At 41.5% G+C, this 15,617-nt stretch overlaps 1 protein-coding gene across 1 annotated transcript in view; it reads right to left on the reverse strand.

The window, feature by feature from the left end:
• Sparcl1 (SPARC like 1) overlaps positions 1–12,702 on the reverse strand; it is a 37,186-nt gene extending 24,484 nt beyond the window's left edge. The window contains exon 1 of the mRNA XM_048364263.1: positions 12,371–12,702. The gene's annotated coding sequence lies outside the window, so the exon portion shown is untranslated. The remainder of the gene's footprint in view (positions 1–12,370) is intronic.
• Positions 12,703–15,617: the final 2,915 nt, after the last annotated feature.

Raw genomic sequence — 15,617 nt, forward strand, 5'->3', positions numbered from 1 at the left:
ATATCAATAAGTTGTGTTCAGCCAGTAGGGAGAGCTGGCAAGAGATTTGGGGGAAAGAGGAGAATATGACTGGCCAGACCCTGCCCATGGCTCCCTTCCTTTAACTGTGGCAGCTCATCAGCTCAGACATTCTCTGGGTGACCTCATGAAGAATTTCTTGCCTGAGTTCATAAAATCTCTCTTTTCTGTACAAACTTAGGTCTTTCTAGTTTGTCTTACAACCTCATATGACTTCGACATGTCTAACCAATACCCTGATAATTCATTCCTTAATTATACTCTCTCCAAGTTCCCAAACTTGACTTCTCCTCTTCCATCAATTGTTTCTTGACTGAATTGTTGACTTACACAACGCTTGATTCAAAACTTAGTTTTATTGGCTTGACTGTCTTAAGATCTTCTATCAATGAAATTACTTCCTATTGCCTGGATGCCCTCTTTCAAGTTTTTCTACAGTTATCTGAACTGGTACATTTTGTTTATTCGTGTGTGTGTGTGTGTGTGTGTGTGTGTGTGTGTGTGTGTGTGTGTATACCAGTACTGGGGCTTGAACTCAAGGCCTCATGCTGTTCCTTCTCATGGCTTGTGCTCTACCACTTGAGCCATACTTCTACTTTCAGATTTTTTCCTGGCTAATTGGAGATAAGAGTCTTGTAGATTTGTCAGAGTTGGCTTTGAATATTCATCCTTAGGTCTCAGCCTCTTGAGTAGCTAGGATTATGGGAACAAGCCATCAGTGTCTGTCCTGTTTACTACTATTCCTTTCCCTTCCATTTCAGTCATCTCTCAAACAAAAGGAATTCCAGCTTACTAGCTCAGTCCAACGTGAAATGTTAAACATTGCTTTCCAATCTCATTTTAGTTGGCTAGTCCTAAAACTTACAAAAATTTACCTTTACCAGTAGACCAATTAGCTGAATTGAAGCAAAGCTGTATTTTAGAGGAGTTACAATGTACAAGAGACTCTATTGTTATTTTTTGAATAATAGTAATTATTAACGCTGCATGCACAAGATGTACACACCATTCAGGAACTGGAGCATGGATGGGGAGAGCTATTAGCCATGCTATGAAGATAACAGGAAGTAGAGAGATGAGTGAGCTGTCCTGCCGTCACCACAGCTCAGACCTTATTGTCACCACTAGTCAAACACATGGTTTGGGGCTGGGAATATGGCCTAGTGGCAAGAGTGCTTGCCTCCTATACATGAAGCCCTGGGTTCGATTCCCCAGCACCACATATATAGAAAATGGCCAGAAGTGGCGCTGTGGCTCAAGTGGCAGAGTGCTAGCCTTGAGCGGGAAGAAGCCAGGGACAGTGCTCAGGCCCTGAGTCCAAAGCCCAGGACTGGCCAAAAAAAAAAAAAGTCAAACACATGGTTATGAAAAAGAAAATAAAGCAGCAAAGAACCACTCATAATGTAGACCTGGTGGGCTTTTTGTGTGCTACTCTGTAGGAAGAAAAGAAATTAATAACGTTCAGATTTCAGGCAGTATCATATACATTCTTACTGACAGTGTTTTTTAAATTATAAGAAAGCTTTTGCTTTTGAAATCAATCACTTTCAATTATCCTCAGGTCCTAAGAAGATGTTAATCAGATGGTGTTGATTCATGCCTTGGTACTTTCCTGTCCTCCATGTGCCCCATGTCTCTCCAAAAAGCTCAAATTCAAGTTAGCTGGAGGTACCAAGGTTTACATCAAAAGTTTCCCTAGTTTGAAACCAAAGTTTGTAGGATTTTCCATTCCTCATATTTTAGGAAATTATCAAAATGCTTTTCTAGGAGGAGATTAATCCACATTCCACTATGAGGTGCTCAGAGTCGATGCTGTGTGCTGGAATTGGGGACCAGAAGCAGAAAAATAGAAAACACTGGAGACCTGGGGCTTTTCTTTCTTCTGAATTCCAAACAGAAAGTTGCAAGGATTTAGAATGAGTTAACTCAAAGTTGTTGGGGCCCCAATAGAATGCTGAGGGAAGACATGGAACTAATTACTGGCTTCAGAGAGTTTAAAATGATCTCACTATGGTAAGAGCATGGAAATCCATTCATTGTGGCATCTTGACACCAGTCACAAGTTTCCACTGAAAAATAAGGTGAGCTCTTTATATTTGTGTAGCTCTCAGTCTTCTTTCCACTGAATTCCTATCATACTATATCAGTGGAGAGGTAACTCAAGTTGAATAGAATATAGTAAAAAATATTTTGCTTTTAGAGACATTTGAGGGTCTTTCTGAATGGTAAATTCATTAGCTCTGTGGGCAAAATTGTACTTTTATTTGAACCTAGGGTAAAGTCTATCTTAGTAACAAGCCAGAGACGTCACTCAGTGGTAGAGTAATATGTGAAAGACTTGGTTTGATCCCTCCCATAGTGGAACAAAAGGTTGATATACTAAAAACCTAATCATCTACTAGCATACACTCTATTTATTTTCAGTTAAAATCCAGGAGATGATTGGTTGCACATTATAAAATGTTTCCTGTTCTTTTTCCTTTACAAGCAGCAATTCTGGAGGTTATACATGTTCAATGGAGCATAATGATTGTGGTGTAGTGATGCAGATTTGAACAGAACACAGAACTTTACCATGTTAGCAATGATAGCCCTGTACCAGGTATTCATAAAATAAACATTTCCATAAATTACTATTTTGAGAACTTGTCTCCACTTATTTCATTTTGAGTTCTGGATGGCCAAGCAACATTGCTATTTCTCATTTTCAATTTAAAAGCTTGACTGAGATGGTGACACACCGTGTTAAACAGGTCAGAAATAGAGCCCAGGGATCTAGTGAATGAAATAACCCACTCCTTTTCAATTTAACATGGTATTCCAACATCAATAAAAGAGTCATCTTGTTACATTAAAAAATTGTGGAGGGAACAGAGGTTGGCTGGGAATTTGCTTTGTCTAAGCGATCTTTGGAAACATTGCCTGGACTCTTGGCAACAGACACAAAATTAGTTTTCTTTAAATGAAGAAAGGGTAGTAGCAGACTATGGTCATTGTTCCTAAGCAAGGTAGGCCAAGGTCAAGGCGGCCTTTCTGCAGAGTGGCCCCAGAGAGAACAAACATTCCCCACTCGGAGCCCCTTTGTTTAGCTTCTTTTTTTTTTAATTGAAAGGATTGGCTTTCACCGTAGGAGATGTTGTATTTGGACGAAAGAAAACAGTAATTAGATTTCTCAGCAACTCCAGAAACTGTTTCTGGAAAAAGCACAGGAAGGATTCTAAATATCCTTTCTTCAGATAGAGCTGCTGAGCAGACACACCTGCAGAGGTGGGCACGCGAGGCACAGTGGAATGGGCCACACATGGGTCAGCTACCTAGCACCTGATGGGGCAAGTCCAGCTTTGGCTTCTAAAGAACGAGTGTGTGGTCCTCTAGGGGCAGGTTGGGACAGAGGCTGGGTGTGGAATTGCTCAATAGTACTGGGCATTGTATTTGGTAGGACACAGAACATTCCTCTGAAGGAAGCCTTCAAATTCATCTTCAGCTGTTTCTCCTGAAACGACTTGTCTCCTAAGACATCATTCTCGTCTAGACTGAATAGTGATCTTTTCAGACAAGCATTATGGGTCCTGTGGTTCATCCTGAAGGAAGGGAAAGACTAGGTTTAAGTAAGTCACCCTGTTTCCACAGCCATCCTGACATCTACCCAGGTGATGGGGGCTATCCACCCAGCTTCCAAGGCCTAGGTGTGAGACAGGATATCCTTTGAATTGCAGATACACCATGTTGTTTAGACCCAAGGTGGATAGGTAAATACATCATGATGCTTAGCCGCAGTGAAATCCCACCTTCCTGATGATGGGTGTGCCTGAATCCCCAGAGGCAAGGGCAGAGGCTTAGACAATAGCATACTGGACCTGCCAGTGTTGGATGGTAAACTCTCAGGCGCCCTGTAACCCTGCCCTCTGACCTGACCCTATTTAGGTCTAGACCAGCTCAGGTTCCATTATGCCATGCCACGTCTCTGTGCTTGAGTTCTGTCACCTGGCTCTGTCTCCTGGTCACCATGGATGGCATTCCACTTCAGCTCTCCATTGGAGCGGATCTGCTTTGCTGGTATTGTTTCTCTGCATTTTCTTTCCTCTCCGGCTCTCGGGGCTCAGTTTTCTGACAGTGTTAAGTGTACTTATGGAGCTGCAGATCTTTGTGACAGGAGTCCATCTGCGTACTGCCGGGGCTCTAGCAAAGACTCCAGATTTGACCTCTCAAAACGTGGCTTCTCTGTTCTCACCATATAACAATTTTGTGCTCTGTGCTGTACGTACATTCATTCCCATTGCTATAGTATTTTCTGGAAATCTAAAGGGAGGGGGAGAGTATGGGTTTGCATTGGCTTTCCCTGTGTCTTTTAGAATATGAATAGATTTTTATTAGTTTAGAAATTTAATTTAAATTAAGAAGAAATGTGTTTTTGAAGTTCTGCAGGGTGCTTTGCCATTTGAACCCACTTCACATAACCAGCCGGCTCCAGCGAGCACCAGCGGTTCCCGCCTTCCTCTCACGGCCCTCCGCTCTCATGTTGCTAGCATTCTCAGGCTGTATAACCAGTGAATAGGGATGCCTCCTCAATCACCCCTTCCTCCACGATTCCTCATTTCTATTGGCCAACAGCTGGTGGAAATCTTAGTGTGGCTGCTTTGCCTCTGAATGTTTGTGATGAAAAGTTTCTGCCTGTTGTCTCGAGTGCCCCGTGTAGCCGGAGCATCTAGTTACTAGCTACTTCAATTGGCAGCCATAGCTAAACTCCCAGTCCTCCTTCCCTGGCTGCAGTGTTCACGATGTTTCAAGGCAGATGGTGACTCTCTGGTCTATTTAATCTCATTTTGCCTGAAATTAAATAACCAGAGAAAGATGTATCAAATGCCTTAGGACAAAAGGGAAAGGTTTGCCTTGATTGCTTTCTCTGCTCTTTTGTTTTTCTCCTTCTGATTCTCATTTTACATCCTGGGCTGTGAACGTGCACCCTTCCAAATAAGGCCAGGTATGTTCTGTTGAATTTGAATGTAGGTTACTATTTTTAGTAGTGATAACTGTGGGAAACTTTCCTTTTGGGGAAAGGTAGTAAATAAAATGATTACTATAAATCCTCCATAATCAGACTCAAACAGAACATTCTCCTTGTCTTTACATGAGACTCAAAGGCCTTGTTTTCAGAGAGCAAATCCTTTGGTCCTATTTTGGCTGCCGAATGCGTGCTGTTACCTGCTCTATAAGCAAGACTGATGCTTAATGGCTTTAAAGTAATAAAGAGTCTCTGGGTGAGTGCTATGGTTTGACGTTAAAGTCATCTGAAGGATGAGAACAAAGCACTTCTATTTTGAGTTCTCTGCTGAGTCACCAGCTGACATCGTGCTGGACCTGTTCTCGCAGTACGCGTGACACACCCACACTTGGTGATGCAGGTTCTTCTGGACCTTGACATTCACCTGCCGTTACCTTCCTAACTGGACTTAGCACGTGTGTACCACACGGTTCATGCCCCTCGGGTCTCTGAGTCCACCTAGACTTTCACAGAGATATTCAGATACATCCGCCCCCATCCAGCAGAGTGCCTCTGCTTAGTACTGGGAACAGTTTTCTTTCCTGGTAAAATCCATTTACAAACTCTCCCATGGTTTTGGTGTGGGGGGGGCGGGGTGCCCTGATCTTTCTGTCAGAGGATTCCTGCTCCAGAGTCTTTGCACAAGGCGCCCATGCTCTTGGGGCTCAGTAGCCAACAATCACTCCCCTCAGTGACACAGCTCCACAGAGTTAACCTGTACTGAGCATTTAGATCAGCGGAAGCCATCACTGACTTGTGTGGCCAGGCTCCTTCTCTACACTCTTAGAACAAAGGAGCTTTGCCACATGCTTCTCATTTCAGCATATAATTGTACACGATGCGTGTGCAAAACAGTGTCATTTTCACCCCCTCCCAGTTATGATGCAAAAAAAGAGGGATTGGCTGGCTATGCTAGTGCCACTGCCGCCTCTCATGTCAAGGCCACTGTCTCAACTTCTTCATTCGGGGCAGCAAAGTGCCATTCAGGAGAACAATTTGAAATGATCTCAAGCAATGCTTGTTTTTGTTCTTTGGAAGGTCACCTTGACCGAAGAGAGACTAAAGCAGATTTAGTCTTTATTCTTGAGGTATGACTTCACTAGTGAAGGGTTAGAATTATGCTGTTTTAGGAAACCACACTTGCGGATCTGAGTGGTTTTACATAAGTCCTTTAAAGATCCCTGGAAGAAGCAATATGGTAAGCAATTAAAATGTTGCTCGCATCACCATGGAGTGAGGTCTTATTTATGCCTAGGATAATTTGCAGCATCAGCAGATTTTTTTTTCAAGGGAAGCTACAAGCAACCTGCAGAAGAATTGATGACATGTTCAGTATTAGCTAATTACAGAGTGGATGCGCACACAGACACCGGAGCTTTAACAAACCTTCCCTGAAATGCAGGAATTTAAAGTCCCTTTTATACATAGAACATATTCAAAATGAAACATGTCCTAAAGATACACTAGACTGTCTTTTGAATATACATTGGAATGCACTGACCATTTGTACCTTTAAGTTGGACCAAATCTTTTCATTAGACAAATGAAGATGGCTTTGTACTCAAGGTCGTCTCATACTTGGCCACATGCCATTTTCAGTAATGCCATGATTTGATTAATGACCATATCCCCAAGGACACCATAATTTCACAGAGCCCCTCTCTGGTTTGGCTCCTTGTTACATCTCTGATACGGCACAGGAAGTAGGAAACCGAAAACATCAGTTGTTTAAGGCACAACATAAAAGGGTTGCTTATTTACTCAATGGTGTGACCTAGGAACACTACAGAAACTAAAGCAAAGACTCTATTAAGAAAACATTTTGTGTATGTGAGTGTGTGTGTGTGTGTGTGTGTGTGTGTGTGTGTGTGTACCACAGTTGGTACTTAAACTCAGGGCCAGGTTGCTTTCCCTTAGGTTTTTCTCTCAAGGCTGTGGCTGTTTGAGCCACAACTCTACTTCTGGAGTTTTGGTGGTTTGTTGGAGATAACGAGTCTCATGGACTTGCCCGCTGGGGCTGACTGGACTCTCCAGCCTCAGATCTGAGGCTCCTGAGTAGCTAGCATTACAGATGTGAGTCACTGGCCCATTTTCATATGAGAGAGGTTGCCTTAGTATTAGTCAAGATGGTTATAGTTTTCTTTACTCATAGGAAATATTTTAAAAATTCAGAATTATGTCTTTCCTTCACAAATTCACTGGTTTACATTTATGCTAGCATAATTCTGAGACCACTGTTTCATACTTTATTCACAGGTCAATTCCATTCAAAAAGTCCATTCCTATCAGCTAGACTGCATCATGAATAAATAAATGACAACTACTCTATACTAAGCATTCATGTAAATTATTTTAAGTAATCTTGTAAGGGTAATATGAATGAGCTCTTATTCCCATTCAGGAGAAGTGAAGTCTCTTGAGATAGCAGCCAGTCTTTACCATGAGTAGATAGTACAGTAAGTATCTTAATACACTGTTTCGTTAAATTCTCATGACTGTTTTTTGAACTACTGTTATGTCTGTTTCACAGATGAGAAGGAAGAGGCACAGAGCAGATAAGATTTAAAAGGTAGTACATAAGAAGTAGGGGCAGGAGAATTGCAAGTCTAGGCCAGCATGGGCTACAAAGAGAGTTCAAGGCCAGTAACCTGCTTAAAAAAAAATAAAAGGGAGAGAGCCAGACCTAGTTGGCTCATGCCTGTAATCCTAGTTACTCACAAAGCTGATATCTGAAAATTGTAGTTCACTCAGCCTGGGCAGGAAAGTCCTTGGGACTTTTTTGTTTATTGTTTTGTTGCCAGTCCTGGGGCTTGAACGCAGGGCCTGAGCACTGTCCCTGGCTTCTTTTTGCTCAAGGCTAGCAGTCTACTACATAAGCTACAGCGCCACTTCTGGCTTTTTCTATATATGTGGTGCTAAGGAATCGAACCTAGGGCTTCATGTATAGGAGGCAAGTACTCTTGCCACTAGGCCGTATTCCTAGCCCGAAGTTTTGTGTTTTCTTTTTCCTTTTTTTTTTTCCAGTCCTGGGGCTTAAACTCAGGGCCTGAGCACTGTCCCTGACTTCTTGCTCAAGGCTAGCACTCTGCCACTTGAGCCACAGTGCCACTTCTGGCTCTTTTCTGTATATGTGGTGCTGGGGAATCGAACCCAGGGCTTCATGTATATGAGGCAAGCACTCTGGTCTCCCATCCCCATAGCCCCAGCCCCCTTGGGACTTTTATCTCCAATTAACCACCTAAAAACCCAGAAGTGGAGCTGTGGCTAAAAGTGGTAGAACTCTAATGCTGAGCAAAAAAGCTCAGGGACAGTGCCACGGCCCTGAGTTCAAGCTCCACAACCGAAAAAAAGAAAGAAAGAAAGAAAGAAAGGACTAGGAAAGAAGGAGTGTCAAGATTCAAGTGGAGACTGCCTGGAAGAACAGCGCATGAAGGCGGGGGCTCGGGAGATGGCTGTGGCGTGTGAAATGGGTGATGTCAAGAGGGACCATTTCCGTCTGAGAGACCATGTTGTTTCTCCCTTTCTTGTTCATTTTCTTAATCCCTTCTGTTCTCTGAATCTCTAAAGGAAACATTTCACTACTGCAGTTGCTGTGTATAAGTTGGTTGCATAATAGGAAGGAAATGTGCCAGGACTGGCGTCTTCACTTCCAAAGAAGGATTTTTAAAGCCAACTAGGAGCGGTTCACACAGTGGGTCATAACTTGGGAGTTTCTCTCCACCCTTCCATTGCCATGACAACAGGGGCGCCTGCTTCCCACAGCCAGGAAAAGCAGCTGACATCTCAATGCTAGAGACATAAGAAGAGAGGGTGACAAAAACCAAAACCAAAACAAAAAACAACAAAATAAAACAAAAAAAAAATCCTTTTCATTTGAATGTCAGTGAGAGAAGAAAAAACACAACAAAAAGACTGCCAAGGCAAGTCAAAAGCCCTATTCTTGCCTTTAGAAAAGATCTGAAAGGAAAAATGTTGGGGGCTCTCCCCTTTGTCCAAGGAGGGCAATAAAGCAGGATGGACTGCAAAGCAGCCTGTCCCCTTGCTTGGCCTGAGGCAGGCTGTGACAGAAATTGCTCCTCTCTTGACTGGGCCATAATGCTGCTGCCAATTGGTGAAGCAGAAAGACTCACAGTAACAAATAGCTGGAGTCGGGGTCCCCCAGGGGGATGTCAGATGTCTTTCCATGTCTTTGAATTGAAAGAAAAAGATAACTCAAAGAACATGTTCTTTTTCATCTCCAGTCTTGCAACTAAGGAGAAACACCATCTTAAGTGCAGGGCTGATAAGTTCACTGTTATATAAGATTTCTTGTGAACAAAATTTCCAGTAAAATTTCCTGTGTGTTAAGTGTTCTGTAAAGTGCTATTCCTGGTAGTGAGTAAATATTGTGTTTGATCTTTACATTAAAATTATTATTATTATTGATCATTGTCAGAGGTGCTTTAAATCTTCCCTTTTTATTTTCTTGAGAAACATTGACAGCCTACTTGGATAAAGGATTCTTGGGACAGGATGAAGGGTAGACATTCTAGGGGTTTCTGTTTTGTACCTATGTCTTCTGCCCTGAGCATCCTCCCCTGCAGTCACTTTGTAGTCACCTTGGAACCCAGGAAATAGCAGCTCATCTAAGCATGCTTTAGCTGAGCAATGGAGACAATGGGCTCTCAGGCCACGGGAAGCCATCTCTGAGCCTGCCTGGGACTTGGAACTATTGTAACCAGGCACACTTTCTCCTTGTTTGCCCCCAGCTCTCTCTATTTAACCTAAGGCAAATGTCTGTGCCTCTGAAAATAGCTGATGATGGCTAAACATGTCTTCCCATGGCTGCCGCATCATAAATTCACCTTTCTTTGCCCTTCACCTTGATGTCTCTTTACTTGGCAAATGGGAGCTAGTGGCTGGACTTGATATGTGGAACTCCTGGAGATGGAGCTAGGGGTCAAAAACTCCAGTTCCATTATTTTGCTGAATACAGGGGTAAACTGAGTGCAAGCAGTGTGAAGTAGACGTTTAGGCTGTAAGAGGCAGAGGTCCACCCTGGATGTATAAGGCTCAGAAGTCCATGTTCTGTCCACTTCCATGCTGACTTAGAGCTAGACCTGGCATTTATGTGCTGAGTAGAATGCACACAAGGAAGAAATAAGGGAAAAAATCTAGGTCTCTTCCCTTTCTCCACAGGTTTTCAACAGCATCTCTGGCTAGGCCAATGCTTTTATATTTGCTCTGATCAACGGATTCTTTTGTATGTACCAAGCATTGCTACTTTCCCCACTGGATTTTCACATCAAATTTCTTCAGCATTTAATTTTGTGTTCCTATTTCACAAATGAAGAGACCGAGTCACAAAAAGGTGCAGTTATTTGTCCCAAATCCTGGCGTTATTTAGTGGGGAAAAAAATCTAGATACAAACCAGGTCTGTGTGTTATAATATCATGTGCCAAATCTACACAGTCATGTGTAACCAGAGTTCATGGTCTTACTGAAATTATTAGACTAGGGTCCTACCTTTGGACCACACACTTTGTTTTCCAGAGTTCAGTCCATTTTTTGATGCTTATGGCTGGTTTTAGGTGGTAATGTATCACAGACACAGCCTTTGAAAGCAGACGCCCTATGAGACTTGCAAGAGCCGTGTTCTGGCCTAGCTGGAAATCCATCTCTCAGGCAGCTAGGCTTATCAGGGAAATTCTCTTGGATTTATGTGGGTTCCTTTTCCATAAAACCAGGAGAATTTTCAGAACTTAAAAGTGATAGAAGAAAAGCACACCCCAAGTTTTCATAAAAGTTGTTTATGTTCTTCTTGATTGAAAAATGTCCCCAATATGTGCTACATTTAACTAAAATATCAATGTTTCAGTCTTGCTACAATTCAATGGAGTAAAATAACAGTGAAGAGGAAATGAAGTGAGTAATATTTTGGACTTATCCAGATACATCACTCTGCACTTCATTTCTGTTATCACTATTTATTATTTCTGCTTACTTGATACATGAAATGGTGCCAGGAAGGCTATTAGGGATTAAATCCCAAAAGGAGAAGGAAAATAATCTCTAGTATTCTAATTGCTCAATGGCTGCACAAAAATTATCTGAAAGAAAAAAGGCATGATCCACAAATAAAACATACATATTCTTTTCCAAAATGCAGAAGGCAATGTGAGTTGATTGAATGTGAAAACAGATGCAGTGGACTTCCCTGTTTGGGTAGATCTTATTGGTTGGAAAGAAATAGAATTTTAAATCTTCCTGAAATCTTTTAAGAAAAAAAAAAGCCATAGCCATAACAATCTAGACCTGAGTAATCTGTCAGCTAAAGAAGCTGGTGTATAAGAGAAAGGGGAGAATACAAAGAAAGATTTTACTGAGTTAGATGGAGTGAACATTTCTATTCAGAGTGCTGAAGCCCATGGCCAGGGAAGCGGTGACATATTTAGCCTCTACAGAAGGAAGGCAGTGAAAATGAGATAATCCTGCAGCACCGCTTGCTGCAGTGTTTGTGCAGTATTGATCTGCAGTTGAAAGCATGGTTTCGGCAGGGTGACCTTTAGTATCTGGAGGAATGGATTAGCATCAGTGACATTTAGTGCTGTATGACAGAAGACAGAGCCAGGAATCATAGCATCTTATGACACAAGAGCTATCATAACATCTTTAGCTCTTTAGTTCTCCTTCCTTCAGTTGGCTTTTTCTAAATAAGACAGCATCAGAAATGAGAAATTGCATGCCCATGTATAATATGAATCTTAACAAAGGACAAGAGGAGGCATAAAAATATTCTCTATAAAGCAATAAAAAGAGAATCAGGAAAGGATAACTTGAAATAACACAAAAATGATCCAACCTGAATATATGATTAGAGGAGTTTTCCTGCCTCTTAGAAAGGCAAAATAATTTAAACATGGAAAACAGGCAAATTATTTCGGTTTAAAAATTATTATTTCTTTTAGAAAACAATTTTCCCCATGGTTTATTTCATGTTTAATGAAATATGTCTACAAAAGATATTTCAACATTCAAGCTTCCCCAAGGTCTGAATGCTACTCAGGCTAACAACTATTTTTCATCTCTGTTCTTGGTCCTTCTAAAACCCTCATTTGCTAGAGCTTGTGATTTAATCTGGTAGAGAGAAGGAAAACATGAATACAGATGGTAAAATTCCCTATGAAGGGAGCTTTTCTATACATCATATACAGATATTTTTAAATGAATGGCTTTGCATTACTTAAGCAAACATTAAACAGTTATATCGGATCACAGCAAATCATCTTAATAAAAGCAATTACCAATGCAGTAAATGTACAGAAATTTACCTTCAGATAGGTGTCTGGACCCAGAGTTCTGGTAGAAAACTGAAGTTGGAGTTCAATCCCCTCTCTGCTTCCAGCCAGGAAATAAAAGTTTGACAAATACCCAAGAGAAACACTTTCAAGCCCTTCCCTTTTTTAGCTCTGCTTCTCTGCTCAGAAACACGTTCAAGCCTATTGGAGTTGAAATTCTGCTGCTCTGTCAACTAGTCCGGGTCTGAGGTGACAGATGAGAATCTGGAGGCTGGCAGCAAGGGAGCTGCTGCTTCAGACTGTCATGGGTTTCGTTGCAGTTCCCAGATCTTTGTAGTGGGCTGGCCTCTGCTTAGGAGGGCAAGATAAGCTTTGCAGGCAATGCAAACCCAGAGGGAAACAGCAAGTTCTGCTGGCAGGCGTGGAGTTAACAGCCCCCCCTCCCCCCAAGCTCTTGTTCTCACAGGCTCATAACTTGGCCAGAATATAAGCACTTGGCTCTTTATGCTTGCTTTTTCTTTCTTTTTCAAGCAACTCTTCAAGATTTTGTAAGCAAAATTTCTTTGAGGGGGGGATTTTATTTTAAGATTTTGAAAAGGAACCTCATGCTAAGAACCAACGAGGAGTAGGGGTTAGAGAAGAAAATTGTAGCAGATGCATTTTTCCATGGCTTGATTGGAAATGGTTCTCATGAATTCAATGTGAATGTTAATAACAGACCACTTCAGCAACTGTGACATTTCTTTTAGTGAGCTTTGGAAATTTAGATTTATCTGAGCTCCTGTATCACTGGTATGCTGACTCAGAGATGTAGTGATACAGAATCATTTATCCCAGCTTCCTACTCTAACCCAATGCTTGTAAGGTTTGGTCTCTAGGAAAGTATCTGCCAACTGGGTATGTGTGCTTATTTTTAACCAGGCATTCTGTTAGTTATGTATGTCTAATCTTTCTATTGCTAATTCCGCCTATGATTATTGCATATTTGTTATGTGTCAGACACTGTCAACAGCTTTTTACACACTCTATCAATTGACTCTCATAAGTCTATTAGAAGTAGGTTTAACTATGTTCTCACTTGATGACTAAGTGTTTAGGATTTGAAGTCAGGCTACTTGGATTTATATCTTAGCCTATTTTTTTGTACTGGTGGTCTTGGGGCATGAAGTCAGGGCCTGGAAGCTGTCTCAGCTTGTTTGCTCAAGGCTGGTGCACAGTCCCACTTCTAGATTTTTGGTGGTTAATTGGATATAAGAGTTTCACAGATTTTCCTGCTCCAGCTGGCTTTGAACCATGGTTCTCACATCTAAGCCTCCTGAGTAGCTGAGTCCCTGGTGCTTGGCTTCTCTGTCTCTGTCTCTCAGTGTCTCTGTGCCTCTCTCTGTGTCTCCCTCCCTCATTCCCTCCCTCCGTCTTAACTGCAAGACCAGGAATATGTTTTATAACCTCTTCAAGCTTCAGCATCTTTATCTATAGGATGAGGCTACACATGGAAAGGATCACAATGGATCTCAGGCAATTTTCTGAATTTTAAATAACCCAACACAAGAAAGCCACATAGGACACTGCCTGTCACTTATTACACACTCAATAAATGTTAGTGACTATAGTTTATGTAAGAGTCTTGATTGGGTGAAGTCATTTTTCCAGGAATTCTATCTGTAATCAGTAAAGTGGAATTCCAAGTCTAACTAATTAGTAAAGTGGGATTTCAAACCACCTTGGTTAACAGTCAGACTTGTATCTGTTGACTTTTCATGTCTTCCTGAGCAATCTGGTGAGTTCTTTGAGGTCAGAGAGGTATGCTTTATCTGTATTTTACTGATACCTAGGAGATATGCTTTCTTCACATTCTGGAAATGCTCTTGCAGCTACGAGATAAATAGTTGTAATTTAACTGAAGTTAAAATATCTAAATGGATGCCAAAGTCCAGGCCAAAGAAAAACAAACCCCCAAATAAGAAAAATAAATATAAGCAAAAACCAGAGCTATTATTGCTAGGTGAATATGCCTTCATCCAAATCTCTCAAAGCACTTTGGAAGCATTTATTTATTGTCAGAACACTACAAGAGAAAGGTAACAAGAATTATCTCTGTTTTGCAGGTGGAGACGTTTGGGAGCAGAGGAAACTGGGCAATGTGCCCAGAAACCAAAAACAAATCGCAATGCAGCTGGGGACCATCTCAGGCGCAGGGCAGGTCTGCTGGCTCCAAGGTGCCTTTCCAGAAACAGGATGAAAGGGTAGGATGTCCTCCAGCCTTAGACAATGGAGTGTTTTCCTTAGCCAGCGTCAGAAGTCTCCCCGAGGAAGAGGAAAGAATGGGCTGTGATGGTTTTGCTTCTCCTCAGCTTATGCATACATCTGGCCATAGAAATGTGGAGTAGACAGGGGCCATTATTTCAAAGATGTCCTCGGGGATATATAAGTCAGAAGATTTTCCATTGTTGGCTAACAAGTTTTCTTAGGGAGCCTGATTTAATACATTCTTATTTCAACCAGCACCCCCCACACCCTTTTTTTTTGCAGGTGGCTCTGAGATTGATTTCAGACAATGACATCTATTCAAGGAGAATGCAGACAAAATTTACATGTGAGAACTATGGAAGTTAAATATTATTTCTAATAGTAAAAGTGGACACATTTCTATGAAATCACCAAAATAAAATTTCCTGTTGAAGCTTGAGTTAGTAGAAAAACAATCTCATTTGAGAGTTCTGAAGACTGAGCTCAGAGCCTCTCAGTCGGCAGGTAGAAGCTTCCACCCTCAGGCCCCACGTCCTGTGCTCTTTTCTTTCGTGTATTTCTGAGGTTACACTGACCTGGGTCATGGTACAACTATTTAAACTACCTACTATAGTCGGAATGGCAGGTGTATGTTACCATATTCAGCCTTTACTCTTGAGATGGAGCCTTTTGGACGTTTTTCCTAGGCTGGCTTCAAACTGTGATCCTCTTGATCTCAAACTCCTGAACATTAAAAATAACTGATTTAAGGCCAACAGACTTGATAGCTTAAATGTAAATATGTAGCTAGGTAGTTCATTTGTAGCTTGTAAAGCTTGAGAATTTTTCATCAGGTTTATGGAAGGACTTGCTCATCTATGACATGATTAAAAAAAGAAAATCAGAATACTGCAATTTCTTTATTTAAATACTGTTACTTCACAGTTATTTGTTATACAAATGGATTTCACTGGGATATTCCTATATATGCTTACAAATCGCCCTATCAGAGTTACCTCCCTGTCACTCTTCTACCCTCCTTCCTCTCTCCTCC

Source organism: Perognathus longimembris, chromosome 16 (genome assembly GCF_023159225.1).
Source record: "Perognathus longimembris pacificus isolate PPM17 chromosome 16, ASM2315922v1, whole genome shotgun sequence".
Taxonomy (NCBI): domain Eukaryota; kingdom Metazoa; phylum Chordata; class Mammalia; order Rodentia; family Heteromyidae; genus Perognathus; species Perognathus longimembris.